Source organism: Phoxinus phoxinus, assembly GCF_949152265.1.
Source record: "Phoxinus phoxinus genome assembly, chromosome: 1".
NCBI lineage: Eukaryota > Metazoa > Chordata > Actinopteri > Cypriniformes > Leuciscidae > Phoxinus > Phoxinus phoxinus.
This window is the reverse complement of record NC_136876.1, coordinates 8,386,958-8,409,322: the sequence shown is the minus strand read 5'-3', so window position 1 is coordinate 8,409,322 and position 22,365 is coordinate 8,386,958. Positions and strand designations below refer to the sequence as shown.

At 37.1% G+C, this 22,365-nt stretch overlaps 2 protein-coding genes across 2 annotated transcripts in view; one reads left to right on the top strand and one right to left on the bottom strand.

Annotated features, from left to right (window-relative positions):
* Positions 1–22,365, top strand: part of LOC307000351 (uncharacterized protein) — a 166,770-nt gene that overhangs the window by 93,889 nt on the left and 50,516 nt on the right. The gene's annotated exons all lie outside the window — the stretch shown is intronic.
* Positions 1–22,365, bottom strand: part of LOC307000506 (uncharacterized protein) — a 177,768-nt gene that overhangs the window by 116,543 nt on the left and 38,860 nt on the right. The window lies entirely within an intron of this gene.

Below are 22,365 nucleotides of genomic sequence, written 5' to 3'. Positions count from 1 at the left end.
TTCAGTTTGCTCTTGGTTATATTGATATTGAGACCCATGCATTTCAAATGGCCGAGAATCAAATCTGTGTGACAGTAGCTCTGATCTTGACTGTGCCAGCACCAGCCAATCGTCTAGATAATTCAGCACGCGCACTCCCTGATTTCTCAGGGGAGAAAGCGCTGCATCCATGCACTTCGTGAATGTACGGTGCGCTACGGATAGACCGAACGGCAGAACGGTGTATTGATAAGCCTGACCCTCGGAAGGCGAATCTCAAGAATGGCCTGTGATGAGGGTTTATCTGAATGTGAAAATATGCATCTTTCAGATCCATTGTAACAAACCAATCCCCTGGGCGAATTTGCGCGAGGATATGTTTGGTAGTTAACATTTTGAAGGACCGTCTCATGAGAGCCTTGTTCAAATGTCTTAAATCTAGTTTGGGTCTGAGACCGCCGTCTTTTTTCGGGACTAGAAAATAGCGGCTGTAGAACCCCGATTGTTTTTGCGCAGGGGGGACTAGCTCAATCGCCCCTTTTGCTAACAGATTCTGTATTTCGGCGCAAAGCACGTGACCCACTTTGCTTCTCACCGAAGTCTCGATAACCGCCTGAAACTTTGGGGGTCTGCGAGCGAATTGGAGTGAGTAGCTTTGCTTTATAGTGTTTATGACCCAACTTGACACAATCGGGGATGGCTTGCCAGGCCATCACCTTTGTGGCTAGGGCAGTGACACAATTGGGAGGGGGCCACCTAGGAAGGGGGACCTTGAACCTGTGTGTGTTGTGATTGTGAAACATGCTCTTTTTGTGCTTTACTGGGATCGCCGTGAAAACGGCGTTTGTTTGCAGAGGCGCGCGCAGTGCAGCGGGCCTGTTTACAATAATAAAATATCCAGCCGCCTGAGCTGAACAGGGAGCTGTGAGAAGTGTTGTGGGGTCTTTTTGAGGGTGGTCCGGCTAGCGCGAGACACGAGCCCTCTCTTTTTGCCTTCAACGTTATGAGGCTTTCGGTGGCCCAGCGTCTGGCATGACGCTGGGTCACGGGCCCTGGCGCCGGGGCGGTGGGTAGCGCTTCGCTGGGTGAGGCGAGGGCGGGACAGACTTGGGTCTGTTTGAGGCGGAGCTGGAGCATTTCGGCAGGAAGTGTCGCATAGCTTGGGATGACTTCTGCGCTTTGGTGTACCTCTTTGAGAAACCCTTCACCGCCGGGCCGAAGAGACCAGAGCTGGATACAGGGGCGTCGAGGAACATCGTACTGTCCACGTCCTTGATGTCGGTGAGGTTTCGCCAAAAGTGGCGCTCGAGCACGACCAAACTAGCCATATTCCTCTCAATAGCCTGCACTGTAGCCTTGGTAGCAAGCAAGGCTAGGTCCGTGGCGCTTCGTAGGTCTCAGACTGCCTCGGGGTCCGGGCAAGCCTTGTCCATCGACTGGAGGAGTTTGGCCTGGAAGACCTGCAACACAAACATTGTGTGCAGGGCCGAAGCAGCCTGACCGGAGGCGGAGTAAGCGCGTCCGGCGAAGGCTGAGGTATTCCGTCAGGGCTTGGACGGATGAACGGCTCTAGTTTGCCAGCTAGCAGTGGTGGTCGGGCAAAGATGAGCGGCCACAGTCTCTTCGAGGGGCGGCAAAGACTCATAACCCTTTTCCACCGTGCCGTCCACGGAGGAGAGCATTGCGGAAACTGACGAACTGCCTTGGTCAGTTCGTCGTGCAGCCCTGGGAAAAATAGGGCAGGTCTGTGACGAGGGGCCTGCTGGCGACCCGTCAAGAACCAGCCATCCAGCCAGCTTCGAGGGGGCTCGTCAGGCGAGGACCACTCGAGCTCGAGGTCCGCGACGGCCTTGGTCAGGATCCATAGCATCTCCGCGTCTGAATTAGTTCTCACAGAGACGCGGCGGCCGATTGAGAAGCGGTTGTGGGGTCGTTAGAACCCGGCCATTCGTCCTCAGAAGCGTCGATGGAGAGGCTGTCGTCGTGTCCCTCGACGGAGACAAGGCCCGCCACGTGGGTGGGGGTGGGGGGGGGGGACTCTCTCTCGAACAAGAGGAGCGAGGCATTTAGAACAACGCTTGCGCTCTAATCACAGATAATAGAAAAGGATATGCATTGACGCCGGTAAGCGGCGGCCGGAAAAGACGACTTCTGGAGAGAAGGCGTAGACCGTGGAAGTGTTGCTCGCTCAGGCTGAAAGGGGCTTGTTCGACGGCGAAGGCTTCAAAGGTTTCAGAGACATGAAGTTGTCGCTAAAAAAAGTTAGATCTGCTAAAATGGCTTTTTCGGGGGCTGATATAGGCTGAGGCCGCGCCCCTTTTGACGGGCTCTGACGTAGTGTGGCGTGATGATAGCTCATTGGTGCACAAGTCAGAGGCGCCCGCGCCATTGGATGTGCAGTTGCCGTAGCACAGCCAATGAGTGAGCCAGACACTCACTGTGCTAGCTGTGCAGCTGCAAATGCGTTTTCCATTTTTAGCTTCAGTAAATCGAGGAAAAGGAGTTTCCCCCACTGCGTATAGCTACGCAATACGAAGTGACCATTCAAAAGGGAACTTGTATGATATTTGACAAATACAACTTTATCAGTAACTTGGCGTTTACTGATTATTCCTAAAAAATATGTAATTTTGTAAACCATGTTGAAAATGACAAAAATTCTGCAAAATTTGTTGCAAATTGGGAACCAGAGGGTTTTTTCATAAAAGACGCTGAGAAAAGCGGGGATTAAACTCCAAAACCCGACTTGAATGAACCTAACAAATAAGTTGTCGCTAAAGCGGTTTAATAAAAGGTATTTCAAGTTCACGCAATCCCACTAATTTGATCCAGGTTTATCTAGTCTGGATAACTGCGTGTGCACACGTCTCTTAAGCAGCCCTAGAAGTCGATCATAGATCAAATCGATCCACCATCAAACTGCATATATTTTGTGCTGTTTTTTTTGCGTTTGAGACATGGTGTTTGCAAAACTTACATTTCACAGGAATATTCCCCATCTGTAAATCTTAGAAAAATCGAGCAAATATTTTCATTTTGCTGCTAAACTTTACATTGAACGAGCGCTGCTGTGCGCCAAATCGGAGCGCAATAATTCTGACTAATATATACATTTTGCTTGGAAAAATAATAGGCTATGCGATATTTTATAACACCAGAAAATATTCTAATTATAATAATTTATCTTTAGGATGTTGGATAAGTTGCAGTGAACTCATTACACGTATATATATTTTATACTTAAAATAATTAAAAAAAATTCAACAGAAGTAATTCAGGGAAGAAGTTAAGAAACCAAATATAATAAAGATACAAAATATAGTTTTGGGTTTAGGACCTAAGCTACTTAATAAAGATGACTTAAATAAATAAATATTGCTTTAAAAGCATTCTAAATAAGTTTTATTTATTTATTTGGAGAAAGCAAGATTTCGATTTTAGATTTAGTTTAAGTGCATTATGGAGAGGATAACGTGAAATTAAGAGCAGAAGTATACATTTTGAAAAGATATGTGCAACTCTAAAATCAAAGAATATTCCATAAAATAAAGGAATACATATTAGTCTATAACTAAATAACCTTCCCTCCCTTTTAATTCTACACAGCAAAATCCCCAGTGTTAAATCAACACTGCTCGGAGCATATATGGTCCCACTCTACAGAGTGTTAAAATAACACTGAAGCAGTGTTAAAGTTAATGAGATAATTAAGTGATTAATCAAGTGATGATTGAACATTAATGATGAACACCTGATGTTAACAAGCAGAATCACTGAAGAACAGAGAAACACAAGAACTACAACTGACTTTTAGTCACAGCTTTAAATTAAATCAGCTGAAGATAAAAATATGACATTAAATCTGTGAAGATCTCAACAGTGAACGATTAAACAACTCCACAAACAGCATTACCAGCTTCACTTATTACTAACCAGACTGACTTTATTTCTGTCAAATGTCTACAGAAGTTTTATTGAGAATTAACAGAGGTTTAGATGTTGATGTTTTAGTCACCATTTAAAAATCACCATTATGGTGAACAGTGTTGCCTTTAGTTGTGCAATTTGATTCTTTTTCTATTATTTGATTTCATGGTCATAGTAACAGTGTTTACCAAAACACACAAAGGTTGCAAAGAAAGCCATCAACAAAGATGGTCAGGTGACAGGCCTATAGTTTTCAACAAGTACAAATATTAAAAAATGCTATCATTTACTGAAAATGGTTATTTGGTAGTAATAGATTTTCAATAACATTCATTTCTTTCTATTGATCAGTCATCAAGCTGAATCTTTATTTTTTAAATATTGGGAAAATAATTTTTGGACAAACACACAGACATCAAGAATCAGAGTATGAATCTCATTAATGGTGACATGCTTTATGCCGCAATGCATTATGGGAGGCACCATAGTATAAAAATCATGGCTCCCAGCATGCATTGCAGCATGAAGCATGTCACCATTGTTGAGATTCATACTCTGATTATTGATGTCTGTCGTTTCTAATATAAAAATAATAATTTTCAAAAAAAATCTGAAATGTATATCAAATTTTTAAATCAGGATGACTGCTCTGTGTAAAAAAAAGTGACTTTTATTAATAACTAATAACAACTTTTGTTTTTTGTCAGGGATAAGATTAATGAATCTTTCATCTTTATAATAATGAAAACGATAACACCAGGACATGTAATATTTTTAGCTTCTTTTGTAACATATTATGAGTTTTGGTAAATATTGTTACAAAGAGCAAAATTGCACTTAAAATGTTATGAGTCAAACTGCCCAACTAAATGAAATATTGATCTCCATAATGGTGACCTTTTTTTAACATCGACATCTAAACTTTTGTCCATAGACATATACCAGAAATAAAGTCAGTCTGGTTAGTAATAAGTGAAGCTGGTAATGCTGTTTGTGGAGTTGTTTAATCCTCCTCTGCAGAAATCTTTAGAGATTGAATGTCTTATTTTTATCTTCAGCTGATTTAATTTAAAGCTGCGACTAAAAGTCAGTTGTAGTTCTTGTGTTTCTCTGTTCTTTAGTGATTCTGCTTGTTAACAGCAGGTGTCCATCATTAATGTTCAATCATCACTTGATTAATCACTTAATTATCTCATTAACTTTAACACTGATTCAGTGTTATTTTAACACTCTGCAGAGTGGGACCATATATGCTCCGAGCAGTGTTAATTTAACACTGGGGATTTTGCTGTGTAGTTATTTGTTATTTTATTTATTTACTTATTTAATATTGAATATTTGATATTTAAATAATATTACTTGAATAACTTATTAGGAATTATGTGTCATTATAAGAGTTTGATATAAATATGTGAATGTTACATTTTTCCCCTTTTTTTATATGTAAAAGTGTCTAACTAGTGCTTATTGGTTATTGTTCCAGGCTATGGGTTGGTGGGTATTATCACAAAAGAAAAAAAGTAGAAGGAAAAATAAGATTTATTGGGGGGAAATATTATTTAACTGTACATTTGTATTAAATGTGTTTGAATTGAAAGACATAATAAAGTACATAATATATATATATATATATATATATATATATATATGCCTAAATAATATGCCTTATTTAGAATTTTAAACCTACAAATAAGTGTATTTTCATGATAGAAATAACTGTAAAGGGACTATTGTAATGGGGTAAGTCAAGTCTAATATAGCCAATTACTGAGCTCAGATTCATTTTACCAGTTAAAATGTAATCTGTGCTTTTGTAATTATTATTTTAAATTTTGTGATTTTAACTTCTGCTTTAATAAGCTTTTTTATTCTATTTTAGATTGTAATGTTCTAATGTTCTTCTAATAACCATAAACATGTACTACAGCTGCTTAAAACCAGAGAGAAATGCATTCATAAATCTTTAAAACTATCTAATTAAATCTTGGGCACAAAACATTCAGTCAGTAAGAAAAGAAAACCTGTAGGATATATATATATATATATATATATATATATATATATATATATATATATATATATATATATATATATATATATTTATACATAATTATACACAGTATACACACATATATTATACACAAACTTTTATTTTGGATGCGATTAATCACGATTAATCTTTTGACAGCCCTAATATATATATATATATATATATATTTATATATACACACACATCACTCAAAAGAATGCTGGGTTGTTTTAACCCAATTTTGGGTAAAATATGGACAAACCCAAACGTTGGGTTAAAAATGTAATGTAAAAATTTAACCCAATGGCTGGGTTTGTCCATATTTTACCCAAAATTGGGTTAAAACAACCCAGCATTTTTTAGAGTATATATACATATATATATATATATATATATATATATATGTGCTACGATGATAAACGAGACACTATAGACCTACAAACGTGTTAAATTGTATTGTATACTATACATTTTTTATGTAATATATATATATAACAACGTTAACATAAACATTTCATATATAATTTAACACGTTTGTAGGTCTATATTATCTCATGTATCATTGTAGCCTTATTTCAGTTGATTTTCTTGTATTTTTCTTGTTGGACTGATAGTGTTGGTCAAATAATGGTATGACCGTATGAGAGAGTGTCAGTCGTTGTCCTGGTCAGTGTTAGAGGATCTGTGTAACAACTGAGGCTTAGCCTGACAGTTAGCCTGACCTGGACCAGGCTAGTTTCCCAGCATAAGTTGCCAGAGTAACTGAGTTTGAACTATTTTAAGTTTGCGTTATGAAAACGAATCAACCGACAATAAGTCTGACTAACCAAAATAAGCCTGGCTTGTATTCTAATCTTGTTTTATGGAACAACCCTCAGATATCAAATAAATGTAAAATAAAACAATTAAAATAGTATTTAGCTGATGTTGACAATCAATATAAAAATGTATCAAACCTCCCTTTACTGACCATTTGTTGAAGAAAACCCAGAACATTCTGTATCATTTCATAGTTGAACTGTTTATCTAAATGTGATGAAGTGCTTGAATGTTTCTAACATGAATGTTCTCCAGCATCATGAATGAATGAAGAATAAACACCAACCTCTTTGTTCTTCAGGATCTTCAGTGTGTTTCATTCTGCAGGGTTCTGGATCACTCATGTTCTCACTGTCCTCTTTAATAAACTCCGTCTCTGCAGATTTCAGCTCTTCCTGATGCTTTCATGCTCGTCTTCACTTGCAGCTGATGGGAATTTACAGCATTTATTGGAGAATTACAGTGGGAGGAGCTTCACTGATGATGAATTTCAGTGGGAGGAGCTTCACTGATGATGAATTTCAGTGGGAGGAGCTTCACTGATGATGTAATTGCTGTAGGAGGAGCTGATCTGTCCAAAAAAAACAAAAAACATATAAATTAGCCTACTGAGTTTGTTGTTATAATAAATGACACTTATATGCTGCATAAAAATAGCACTTCTACAATATTATGCTAATTTGCAGAATGCCTTTTTATAAATTGATTATATGTCCTTGAAACTTTCCATGAATGAGGTAAATTTATCTTCCAAGTATTATTTTTTAAACATTATAGGCACAAATCCCATTTTCTTTAGCAAAAACTATTAAATATGACACAATTATCTAACATATTAAAATATACAATACTGCCATATTTTGACCCCAACTTGAGATTTATTTTACAAAAAAACGTTTGAATTATTAATGTCCGTTTACACTAGACTTCCATTCATGCGCATGTGAAAGTGAGACACCAGAAACACAAGCTCAAGTGAATAACCCTGTGAGAAATAACACAAGCGTTTAGCATTGAAGTGGAGTGGATTGTTTATTTTATTAATATTTGTTTATTATTATTTGTTATATGTTGAACTTATGATTGTATTTATGCATTTATGTCCGTCTATCTATTGATCATACAGTAACTGATGCCAATTCATTCATTATTTGTATGGCTAATCCTAACATTATTCTGCTTCTTCTTTAAAATACAGGTATCTAGAATTAAAGAAAATATTCTAAATAATTTAAATTCTTCCAAATATAAATAATGTTAAGAAAAACAGTTAAAATCATAAACAGAGAAATACAAGTACATATAGTAACCAACAAATACCCTCAGTCTGCTGACACCAATGAAATGAGCTTTAAGTGACAATTTACAGGAGATCTGAAGACATCAGCATAATAAATGAGGAGAAAACAGGAACTATTGTCATGAAATAAAGAGTGTTTTCAGCAGATCTGTTAATATTGATGAGCCTCAGACTATCAACACTCATTCAACAAGCCATTCAGGATCATCAGCAGATCATCTCACTTTATTCTGAGTGTTTGCTGTTAGAAAAGCATCCTGAGACATTTTGTCGTCTTTTTTTTCATGTTATCACATTGTTTAGAGCATAAGAAACAAATGGTAAAAAAAAAAAAAAACATTTTTGAAAAATTATATTTTATTCATATGTTATGCTATGTCCTGTGTAGTGGACACCAGGACTCGGTTGTTTAAAAAAAAAATACAACGACATGAAATTATATGTATAGGCAAAAAAAAAAGGGATTTTTTCCCCAATCACCAATACATTTTGGGGTTTGAGGATTTTTTTGGTTATGAAAGATATAACGGAATGCATTGATACACCATTTTACTTTATGCAATATGTGGGTAAAATGGCCACAAATGAATATTCCCATTCAATGTAATGTATCATCTAATTTGCACATTAATATGTTGGAGCAATGTTTAATGAAAAAAAGAAGTGTAATAATTGGAGTAATAATTAGCAACATTTTAATAATAATATCTTATATTTCATAGGAAAATGTATGTATCATTTATTTCCATATTCACTTGTTGTGTCTCCCATTGTCAAGTGTTTTGATCTACACGGGTCCCTCACTTGAAAGGGGATCCTTACTCCTGAATTGAACACTGGGTTCACAAACCAGTGTAAATATTTACAGCAATGCACAGTAAATAAACCACCGCAATCTCACACTGTACATACAACAATTTATACAGGTTTAATTTGGTAAGCATCAACTCAACACTATTTCTTTTTACCAATACCATTTTACACCATATCAAATAAGTTTAAAAGAAATAGACTTGCATTTTCATTAGAAGGGGATTTAACTAGGTTTACCATAAATATTCTAACGAATTACACATTTTTAAGACAGTGAATTTGACAGAATCAAAATGAGTAAATTGACTATTAATTATTTCATAATAGACTCTTAAAATGACCGTTAACAATACTACACGCTTAGCTCAGCAATTTAAACAGACATTTTTTAAAGACCAATGAGAAGTTGTTTTCATGGAGAAACCTCCAAACATTTGGTATCTCTGAAAAGCCCTGAATGAGCTCTTTACAGGACACCCAGGTTATCATGACATGTCACATGTATGGTGTCAGAGAAATTTACTAAAATATAATGTCCACTATAGTGGACAAAAGTCTATTCCTGGGTCCCAGGAGTTGGTCTAATAGACAAAAGCCTACAAAACTGTATTGAAAGACATTACTGTTATTTCTCACACTGACATGGATAAAACATCACTATGACACTCATCTCCTTCAACCACTACAGATAAATAATTAACGTAAGCTGAGCTGTGATATTCTTAATATTGTTTGTAACTATATTGTTTTTTGTTGTTTTGGTATATTTTGTTTTACTTCACTGTTAGACCTTACCGGGTTTTTTTACAGTAAAATACTGGCAACACTGTTGCCAGTAATTTACTGTTAATTGTACAGTTCTTTACTGTAATCTACAGTATTTTACTGTAATATACAGTTTGTAAACTCCAATTAAAACTAATTTCACTTGCAGAAACCGACTGCCTTAAATTGACCAACTGTCATTTAAATGTATTAACTAAAATGTGTAATGCATTAATAATGTCAGAAAAGAGTTAAGAACTTTCATTAAAAACCACTAAAAAACTTAAGTACAAAAAAAGATTTCCACTTGACCAACAATTACACTCTGTTAAATAAAGCAACTTGCAGCGTATCATCGATGTTTCTAGATCTTCTGCTGGACTGAAGCACAGGCTCTACTCTTCAGCACAATGGCAACCCAAAAAACTACATTTTACAGTAAACTACTGGCAACAGTGTTGCCAGTATAAACCTGTTTTATAACTTACAGTTTATTACTGTTACAATACTTTTCGTGGGTGTGTCTTTTTATCTTACACTGTTAACCCTTTCAACCCCACAGGAAAATCCACACTACAAAGAGTAAAAAGTAACATTGACGCAGTGTTGCAGTGAGATAATTAAGGGAATATGTAAGTGATTGTTGAGCATTAGTGATGAACACCTGCTGTTAACAAGCAGAATCACTGAAGGAAAGAGGAACACAAGAACAGAAAATAGAGAAACACAAGAACTACAACTGACTTCCAGCCATAACACATTATTACACGTATTATTAACCAGTTTGACTTTTCTTTCTGTCATACATCTACAGAAGTAGTTATTGAGATGTTTAATTGAAAATGTTTGATTTGAAGTTACCATTATAGAGATCAGTGTTTGCTTTAGTTAGGTTACTGATGCCAACACATTAGAAGTTCTCTTGCTGCTTGAGCTGTGTTTTTGCAAGTCACGCTTGTGCACACGCACAGTTTGTGAATGATTGCGGTTATTTTCACTATCATGACAAAATCAAGATATAGCCATTCACTAAGGAGTTAATTCTCACTCATTCAGAGTTTAATTGTTAATTAAAAGTGTTAGGTTACCACCACTGTAAAATAACAGCAACAATGACTAATTTATTTTTAACACATGCATAACCAAAAAGAAAAGAGCGACGCAGTCTTGTAGAAACACAGAGATATCACAAATAAGAACATGCATCTCAACAATGGTGGGAATATATTTTTTTAAATGATTATGCATGCAGCAGAGCATGCTGGGAGTTTTATACTATCCTGGTACCCAGCATGCATTGTGATATTAAACTTTTGATCGTCACCATTGTTGAGATTCATACGCTGATAGTTGATGTCTGTATGTGCCATAGTCAAAGCAGGAGTTAAAACAATTTTAATGCACTATATAATTTAAAAATTATTTAGTTGACCTGATTAAAGAAAATTACTGGATTTCATGTTGTAGATGACCAGATATATGGTATTAAATCCATAAATTCAAATCTTACATAAAAAAAGAGCAAAAATTCATGAATGATATCATCACAAATCTAATAAAACCTGATCAACTTCGCCTTGACTTCTTCTTGCTGTAGCAAATGAGCTTTATAAACTCACTGTTACAACAGCCAGAGAGAGATGAATGGACAAAGTTTTTTGATTAAGGTACAAGAGACCAACTAAAGCAAATACTGATCTCCATCATGGTGACATCATGGTAACTTTATTATTAACTAAATCCCTGTTCATTCTCAACAATAACTTGAAATAAATCATGTTAAACTGTTTTCACACTCAGTGTGGCTGGAAGTCAGTTGTAGTTCTTGTGTTTCTCTTTTTTCTGTTCTTGTTTCTCTGTCCTTCAGTGATTCTGCTTATCAGGTGTTCATCAGTGTCTCAATTCACTCACTTCTTTTCACTCAAGTGGACTATATTAGTGAACTAGTGTAGGGAATAGTGAATGAGGGTATAGGGTGTGATTGGGAAAACAGCCTCTGAGTGTAGACTTTGAGTGCTGTTAATTCACAGTATATTCCTGTAGGTATATTCCTGTATATTACTGTTTTAAAGGGGTCATCATGACATGAGAAACCAAATTTGCCTTGATCTTTTAGTATATAAGAGGTCTTTGTACCATTAAAACGTCCTGCAAGTTTCATAGCTTAAGACGTCCTCCCCATTATAAACGAATCATTTATTTAATCAAGCTCTAAATACAGCTCGTTCTGGATCCATGGTAAGAAGTGACGTCACGGTACGAAGTGACGTACCAGCGTTTGCATACGACCGCCTCCAGCACAAGACAACTACGCTTTAAGCGCAAGACAACTACGCTCATTTCGTATCGTTGTCGCGCCCGCGCGCTGCGCGCCTCACAAGTGTTCAGTCGACGGACAGCGAGTGGGTCTGTGTGTGTACAGGGAAATTACGATGCCGCAGATGTGCTGTTCCTGGCTGTGGACTAACAACATCTTTGAATACGCTGCGAAAGATCCAGTCGTCAGGGGAAAATGGATGCACTTTATTCACTCAGTCACGGCAGTGTTAGTTTAAGCGTTTGTTCTGTTTTGAGAACCAATCCGAAAATGATGCTGGCTTTGCCAGAAAACTGTTGCTCAAAGATAAGTCCTTGCCGACTATTCTGGGCTTAACAACGACGACGCAAACTGTAAGTAATGTGTTTAAAACTTTAAACTACTTTTTAAATACGCTGAATCCGCAAATGTTCTGGCTGGGGGCGTTAATAATTGATGCATAGGCACTGACGTTAGCCAATCATAACAGTGGGCGTTAACACTGAACTCTTAAAGGGGAAACATATGGAGACAGATCAGTCTCATTAATAATTCACGCAGAAAACCTGATTTACACATGCGTAGACAATTTCACATGCATGAAACCTAATTCACGTACACACAAAAAAAATTCACGTGCGTGGAAAAATGTTTTCCCCACAAAAACCAATTCACATGCGCAAAATAAATTTATATATTCATAAAATACATTTCACAAATGCAAAACACAATTCGTAGATATACAACTGTGTGCAAAAACCTTTGAGTGTTTAAAATGTACGAGTTTATCCCTGAATGTGGACGTGCAATCGTCATTCACGTGTGAATCGCCTCGGATGTGTGTGTGTGTGTTTTTGAGACTTTCCTGGCAGAGCTCTTGACCCACGCGGGTCAGTCGTACTCTTTAGCGAATCAGATGCGAGCTTACCATTCAACCAATCATATATGGAATCCCCTGAGAGTGCATTCGAGGAGCACGGTTCTGCGCACCATTTGCGCAATACGGATTAATTAGAACGGAGATGAAGCCTCAATGAAGCTTTCAATCCAGCATGGCGAACGAAGAACGGGTACGAGTTTAGTTTATTTAATAAAAGTCTGAGTATACACGGTTTATCGTTTACAGTTTGATTTTGAGATAGCGGATTTTTGGTGATATAGTGACATAGTGCGATTTGATTAGTTAGCTATAGGCTAGGCTTACATTTAAATTTACACAACACATGGGGCCCTATTTTAACGATCTGAAACGCAAGTGTCAAAGTGCAAAGCGCAAGTAACTTTGTGGGTGGATCCCGGCGCTGTTGCTATTTTCCCAGCGAGATAAACGACTCTTGCGCCCGACGCAAATCTAAAAGGGGTTGGTCTGAAGTAGCTTCATTATTCATAGGTGTGGTTTGGGCGTAACGTGAAATAAACCAATCAGAGCGTCCTCTCACATTCCCTTTAAGAGCAGACGCGCTTGTTCCATGGCGGATTGCTATTATAACGGCAGATTTGCCTGCGCACGCAGGAGCGGTTCACAGCCGAGGAAACCGACGTTCTCGTCAGGGCCGTAAAACACAGAGAAGTGACATTGGGGATGATGGGAGAAACCCACCCAAATTAGGTTAAACAGGCATATAATTTGGGTAGTAAATGTGTAGCCTAATCTAGATTTTTTTTTTTTTTTTTTTTATCTAGATAGATATTTTTCACATCTTCACGGACACAACAATGATTTCCCTCGTGTGTTAATATTTTTCCTTGTAATAATGTATGATTTGCAAAAATGAAAACTGCTGCATCTGTTTATATTAGAGAATCAAAGTGGATGCGCGTTAACATTATGGCCAAGCACGCGCCCTTAAAATACCATATCACTAACGCGCAACGCGCCACTGTCTTTAGACTGTTTTTTCCCTGGTCAGTTGCGCAATTGCTTTCTAAAACTGGAAAATAGCACCATTGAAGTTTTGCGCCGGAACACGCCTTCTCTTTGCGCTGAACCGCCCCCGCGAGCGCAAGTTCATTTCCTAATTTACCGACGTGCGTCTGTGGAGGGAAAAGTCCGCTGTGCGCGGGTGCAGAATAGGAATGATACATGCGTCGGTGTTCAAAGTCAATTGCGCTGGGTGCAAGATAGGGCCCATTGACTGATAGGCTAGAGACAGACAGAGTATAGCCTACATAGTGACACATCAATAGATAGATAGATATAAATATAGACAGCTAGATTAATAGATAGATACATATAGGCTATAGATAGTTTATAGATAGCCTACATATATAAATACATAGATAGATTATAGATGCATATCTAGGTACATAGATAGATTATAGATACATATCTAGATACATAGATAGATTAATATAGATAGATACATAGATAGATAGATTTGGATAGATAGATGCCCAGAACTCATGATCCACTAACTTACTGGAAAGAGAGAGCAGTAATCTTTCCTCATTTGTATGTCCTAGCTAAAAAATATCTTTGCATGCCAGCAACAAGTGTCCCTTGCGAGAGGATTTTTTCAAAGGCTGGAGAAATTATCTGTAAAAAAAGAAGTAAGCTAAGTCCTTCCACAGCAGAGAAATTAATATTTCTGAATAAAAATCTCTAAAAAAGTGAGACATTGTGGCTTGATTTCCTTTATTAATATTCATTTTGCAGGACCAAAATAACATTATGCACAGTGATGAGCCTATAGGTTACAAGCGTCACATATTAGAAAAATACAATAATACAAAAACAACACATTTTTTAATGGCTCGTCAAGGTTGTTTCAGATCAACACCTGCAAGTGACCACTAGGTGTCACCGTGGAGACGGGTGTCGGATTGATTCGAAGCCTCGAAACAATATGGCACATTTGGTTCAACTGTTTCATTGCTTCACGAAGCCTCGATCTGCCCACCACTACTGTCCTGCACAGTTCATCTCCAACCCTAATCAAACACACCTGCCTTTAATTTTCAAGTGATCCTGACGTGCTCTGAAGACCTTAATTGGTTGCTTCAGGTGTGTTTGATTAGAGTTGGAGATGAACTGTGCAGGACAGTCGATCGCCAGGAGCAGGATTGGGCACCCCTGGAGTAAACGATAAACCGTGTATACTCAGACTTTTATTAAATAAACTAAACTCGTACCCGTTCTTCGTTCGCCATGCTGGATTGAAAGCTTCATTGAGGCTTCATCTCCGTTCTAATTAATCCGTATTGCGCAAATGGTGCGCAGAACCGTGCTCCTCGAATGCACTCTCAGGGGATTCCATATATGATTGGTTGAATGGTAAGCTCGCATCTGATTGGCTAAAGAGTACGACTGACCCGCGTGGGTCAAGAGCTCTGCCAGGAAAGTCTCAAAAACACACACACACACATCCGAGGCGATTCACACGTGAATGACGATTGCACGTCCACATTCAGGGATAAACTCGTACATTTTAAACACTCAAAGGTTTTTGCACACAGTTGTATATCTACGAATTGTGTTTTGCATTTGTGAAATGTATTTTATGAATATATAAATTTATTTTGCGCATGTGAATTGGTTTTTGTGGGGAAAACATTTTTCCACGCACGTGAATTTTTTTTGTGTGTACGTGAATTAGGTTTCATGCATGTGAAATTGTCTACGCATGTGTAAATCAGGTTTTCTGCGTGAATTATTAATGAGACTGATCTGTCTCCATAGAAACACCCCCAAAACAGACTGTTTGAATCAGAGGATGAGAAACAGGGTGGGAAAAGGTCATAAATCACTACATTTTAAAAGTTTTTTGTAAAAAAAACTATAGTAATACTATATTTGCACCTAAGGGAACATAATAATAAAATAAAAAAACCTATGTCATGACCCCTTTAATGGAAAATGGTATAATATTGTAACAATTTGGGCTTTTTCTACAGTAAGGGCTAACAGTGTTCTTTTTTCTTTCTTCTTTTTGGTTAATTGTTATGTTTTCTACACTGTTAGACCTTACCGGTTTTTTTTACAGTAAAATACTGGCAACACTGTTGCCAGTAATTTACTGTTAATTGTACAGTTCTTTACTGTAATATACAGTGTGTTACTGTAAAATGCACTAAATTAAAACTCGAGTTAAAACTAATTTCACTTGCAGAAACAGACTGCCTTAAACTGACCAACTGTCATTTAAATGTATTAACTAAAATGTGTAATGCATTAATAATGTGAGAAAAGAGTTAAGAACTTTCATTAGAAACCACTAAAAAACTTAAGTACAAAAAAAGATTTCCACTTGACCAGCAATTACACAGTCACCGCCTGTATAATAAAGCAACATGCAGCGTATCATCAATGTTTCTAGATATTCTGCTGGACTGAAGCACAGGCTCTACTCTTCAGCACAATGGTGACCCAAACAACTACATTTTACAGTAAACTACTGGCAACAGTGTTGCCAGTATAAACCTGTTTTATAACTTAGTTTATTACTGTACAATACTTTTCATGGGTGTGTCTTTTTATCTTACACTGTTAATCCTTTCAACCCCACAGGAAAATCCACACTACAAAGAGTAAAAAGTAACATTGACGCAGTGTTGCAGTGAGATCATTAAGTGAATATGTAAGTGATTGTTGAGCATTAGTGATGAACACCTGCTGTTAACAAGCAGAATCACTGTAGGAAAGAGGAACACAAGAACAGAAAATAGAGAAACACAAGAACTACAACTGACTTCCAGCCATAACACATTATTACATGTATTATTAACCAGTTTGACTTTATTTGTCATACATCTACAGAAGTAGTTATTGAGATGTTTAATTGAAAATGTTTGATTTGAAGTTACCATTATAGAGATCAGTGTTTGCTTTAGTTAGTTTGCTGATGCCAACACATTAGTTATTCTCTTGCTGCTTGAGCTGTGTTTTTTCAAGTCATACTTGTGCACACGCACAGTTGTGAATGATTGCGGTTATATTCACTATCATGACAAAATCAAGATATAGCCATTCACTAAGGAGTCAATTCTCACTCATTCAGATTTTAATTGTTAATTAAAAGTGTTAGGTTACCACCACTGTAAAACAACAGCAACAATGACTAATTTATTTTTAACACATGCATAACCAAAAAGAAAAGAGCTACGCAGTCTTGTAGAAACACAGAGATATCACAAATTAGAACATGCATCTCAACAATGGTGGGAATATATTTTTTAAAAATGATTATGCATGCAGCAGAGCATGCTGGGAGTTTTATACTATCCTGGTACCCAGCATGCATTGTGATATTAAACTTTTGATCGTCACCATTGTTGAGATTCATACGCTGATTGTTGATGTCTGTATGTGCCATAGTCAAAGCAGGAGTTAATAAAATTTGAATGCACTATATGATTTCAAAATTCTTCAGTTGACCTGATTAAAGAAAATGACTGGATTTCATGTTGTAGATGACCAGATATATGGTATTAAATCCATAAATTCAAAGCTTACATAAAAAAGAGCAAAAATTCATGAATGATATCATCACAAATCCAATAACACCTGATCAACTTCCCCTTGACTTTTTCTTGCTGTAGCAAATGAGCTTTATAAACTCACTGTTACAGCAGCCAAAGAGAGATGAATGGATAAAGTTTTTTAATCAAGGTACAAGAGACCAAATAAAGCAAATACTGATCTCCATCATGGTGACAACAAACTTTATTATTAACTAAATCCCTGTTCATTCTCAACAAGAACTTTAAATAAATTATGTTAAACTGGTTTCACACTCAGTGTGTCTGGAAGTCAGTTGTAGTTCTTGTGTTTCTCTTTTTTCTGTTCTTGTTTCTCTGTCCTTCAGTGATTCTACTTATCAGGTGTTCATCAGTGTCTCAATTCACTCACTTCTTTTCATTCAAGTGGACTATATTAGTGAACTAATGTAGGGAATAGTGAATGAGGGCATAGGGTGTGATTGGGAAAACAGCCTCTGAGTGTCGACTTTGAGTGCTGTTAATTCACAGTATATTCCTGTAGGTATATTCCTGTATATTACCGTTTTAATGGAAAATGGTATAATATTGTAAGAATTTGGGTTTTTTCTACAGTAAGGGCTAACAGTGTAGCTTAATTTACAGTACATTTCATGTCAGCAAAAAAGCACAAGAGCACTGTCCTTTCTCAGTGGAACATTAAGTGTCTCAATATAGTATATTAATTAAGTGTTAAATATCTGTTATCTGCAGAGCGTAAACATTATCTGTTTAAAAAATAAAATAAATTAAAAACATGTTTTTACTTCAGAGTTTGTCAACTATGTTACAGACAAACAGGGTGTTATAAAAGTCATTCAATTCAGTCTTGCACTTGAAATTAAATGCAGTTTAGAAGGCTCTTGAGTCTATTTCTGCCACACATACAATTGTTATTGAAAATGATTTTCATAATCAACCTTTTTTTTTAAGATGAACATGCAATGCATTTATAAACTTGCTTTAATGAGAGATAATACTGTCATTTATGACAATATGACATAGATAAAACATCAATAATAATATTTGTTGATAGATCTGTGTGTTGAGATTAATGTTCTTCTCATTGCAACTTTTGCAATTTATTTGCGCGGGTGAAACTGAAAATCAAACATGGTGATGAAAAAACAAGTATTGTTGCTGCTTGCATCGCTACACAAATGTTATTGTCTTGACAAGAAGTTTTAAGTTAAAACTAACTCAACTACAGAGGCATATCTGAGCTAATGTGACATAGGGACATTATCCCACACAGAGACACTATATAGAGTCTGGGACAGTGTGACTGTGTGTTAATGGAGCCAGTGTCCTCTCCTGTGTCCCTTCACCCTGAAAGCTGGAGAAGAGATTGCAGCCGTGTGTATGTGTGTGTGTGTGGAGACAGCAGAGGAGATAACATCTGCTAGTCAAGGCCATCTGTGGACTTTTAGACACCAGGCCTGTGATTTAAAGTGATTTACAGTGAAAGATGGGAAAGGGGAAGCTTGCTGTGTCTTTGACATGATCCAACAACACATCCAAATACTCCAACCTCATTACTGTCCGTCTTTTACTCAGAAACAACAATAACGGCTCAAGCGCCAGCGGCCCATAATTCTGTTTAATGGTTGCCGCATTTTAGTTCTAAGTGTCATAAAATATGTCAGATGTGTTTGATCAACAGGACGAGGGTCATAATCCATAATAATCTGTGTTGGGTTCACTCTTGATGATTATATGAACATCAGGATAAAAGCATCTGCTGGTCGTGTCTCATCAGCTCCTGTGATTCTGGATTTTAGCATCGGCACACGGCTCATATATGTGTTTGACCATTATTTTATTTGTGATATATATATATATTTAGCTGCCTCTGCTTTCTCAGATCGGCTTGGATTGGATCTTCTTGCTGACACTCATTTTAAGTGCCGTTTCGCCTGTTAACCTTCATGAAGACGCTGACGCACTGAATCATTCTTTGCTTAAATAGTTCAAAGTTACTTTTAGATTTAATGTTATTACTGAATGGGGAGGATTGGAATGCACTGCTGCTTCAAAGTCTCTGTAATGAGTGATTCCTAACCCTTGTGATATGCAACAACAGACACGAGACGCCTTTCTACGACCTCCGAGGTCAACTCCGGACTAAATCTTGGACTCGGAGGACCACTATCTTGATTAATGTCGACTTACCCCCCTATCTATCCATATGTACCATCACAGAGAGCCACAAAATCACTCTCCAGAACATTCTCATTCACGGTTCCTTGCTGGAGGAATGATCTCCCCCCCTCATCCCAATGCAGAATCCCTGACTACATTCAAAAGACTGAAAACTCATCTCTCCCGTGAACACGTGACATAATAAAACTCCTCCCTTGTTTGGCTTATGCTACTCTCAGCAATGCCTGAACCTTGTATTTTGAGCACTTCTTGTGTTGTTGTTGCCTCTTCACGATGACTTGCTTGCTGTAGTCCTCAGTTGTAAGTCACTTAGGATAAAAGCATCTGCTAAATGACTAAATGTATGTGTAGAATTGTTTAGATTGTATGTTCTCTTAGCCAATCACAACCCAAACATGCCAGTGTGGGCCCACTGTGGGTAAGTGTGTGTTTTCTGTGGGACAGTGTGAGCAAGGGCAAACCCATATAGAAAGAAGTAATGCATTGAATAATATGTTGTTTAAATTGTGTTTAAACGTGAATACGTCTATTAAAGAGTGTAGGCTATATGTGTACAAAGAGAATCGCAATGCTGACAACATTTTTGTAAAAGCTGATAACTTCTGGATCTGAAATACAAATAGGGAGTAGGCTACATGTAAAACCGTGTCCGTTGGTCGTCCGGATGCGTTCAAAAAATGTAACTCTTGCGAAAGGCTACAGACGGTTCCTATCCGACAATTCCAGCGGAAGTTACCGTTGCTATGGTACTGATAAACAAACCTGAATTCTTAACTTTTAATAAAATAAATAATGATTTCATAACGATAAGTTGTCATGTCATTTTATTTTATTTTATTTTTTATAACGTTATTAAGGCAGTTAATACAATTAAAATGTATAATTCAATATTGTGGTTGTTTTCTTTTTTTTTTACTCGCTTCTGAAGCTTCCAACACTTTTGAACGGTGTAGTACGACGTCCGCTGGTGGCGTATTGCGTATTACGGAGCTGATTTCAACTGCCAGTGTGAAGGCGGTGTAACCCTGGATTTCCACCGGCTGCGTGTCGGCTCCGTGCTCCGCTGTCCTTCAATACCCACCACGTCCTGATTTGTTGTGGAACGGCTGCGGCCGAGGACCCACGAGATCTCGCTAATTCATGTGTGATCGCGCGATATGTAGTTTCGATACACAGAAACACCAAACCAGGAACAGTTTTTCGCCATGATCATCATATTTTCCGCCAAATATGATCCGCCATGATCACGGTGTATTTTATTTTGAAAATTAAACGGATCTTTTATTTTGTTTTGGTTTGTTCTGTTTTTTGCTCGACTTCCTGTCCTGCGCACTCTGCCCTGTAGTGCTGCGGAGCTCTCCGGCATCCGGCAAAAAAAGAAGCTCTGCGTATCTGCTCCGGAACGCAGCCGTCAGTGAAAATACACACATTGACTTTAATGGAAACCTATTGACTCCGCCGCCATTCCGGAGCGGATCCGCAGCCGTTCCGCAGTTGGTGGAAATTAGGGGTTAGGGCTTTCACACTGCACGCGGATGCGGTCCGGCGATGCGTTCCAGGAGCGGTGCGTATACAGCGGTGCGGCGATCGTTTCCGCACCGAGTCTATTTCTGCTGTGCTGCACGCGCTGAATTAAAGTGACAGCGCATAGTTCGTGGTCAAAATGAACACAAATTGACATGAAAATTTTGTAATTTCATCATAAATGCATTTAATTAAATACTACTATTTTTCACAGTCGTCTTTTTACTTTAAGACCGGGATAAAGCAAGGAAAACTACAATTTACTTCAACAAGTCGACGTCTCATTCGTGGAGGTGGAAAAACAAGTTCTTTGTGATATGCAAGTTTAGGCGTTTATCATGTATCCTGACTCAAATAATGTGTTTCTAACAGCAAACACTCAGAATAAAGTGAGATGATCTGCTGATGATCCTGAATGGCTTGTTGAATGAGTGTTGATAGTCTGAGGCTCATCAATATTAACAGATCTGCTGAAAACACTCTTTATTTCATGACAATAGTTCCTGTTTTCACCTCATTTATTATGCTGATGTCTTCAGATCTCCTGTGAATTCACACTTAAAGTTCAATTCATTGGTGTCTGCAGACTGAGGGTATTTGTTGGTTACTATATGTTTATTTCTGTTTTGGCTTTCAACTGTTTTTCAACAATTGTCACTTAAAGCTCATTTCATATTTGTTGGCTACTATACATTTATTTCTGTTTTTCTGTTGTCGTGTTTTTCTTGCAGTTCTTTACCACTTTTCTAGATATCTGCTGTTATTTTAATGAAGAAAGAGAATAATGTTAGAATTAGAAATACATTTTGTTAAAATAAAAAAATGTGAATTATCATCAGTTGCTTTACATTAGACAGACAGATTAATATAAATGCTTAAATGTGTCAATTAGTATATGGGTCAAAGACAAATATTGCAAAAATGCTTTTCAGGCATATTAATAATAATTATTATTTGATGACATGTTCAAAGACTGTATTTAAGGATCATAGTGCAGCCCCAAAATACTCATTCATTGTACATTAAGTTTTTATACTTTCCTTCAAACCACTAGGTTTTATCCATTTGTCAGCAAGACGTTTTTAATAATTAAAAATATAATAAAATTTAGTATGATCACTTATTCTTTTATATATTTCAAGAAGTCAAGTCAGAATAACTTTGTAATTTCATTTTTACATAAATATATCTCTACGTTGAATGATGATGGGACATTATTTCACCCATATTTTTACATTTTGTTTTCACAAAACTTATTGGGAAATGTGTTTTAGC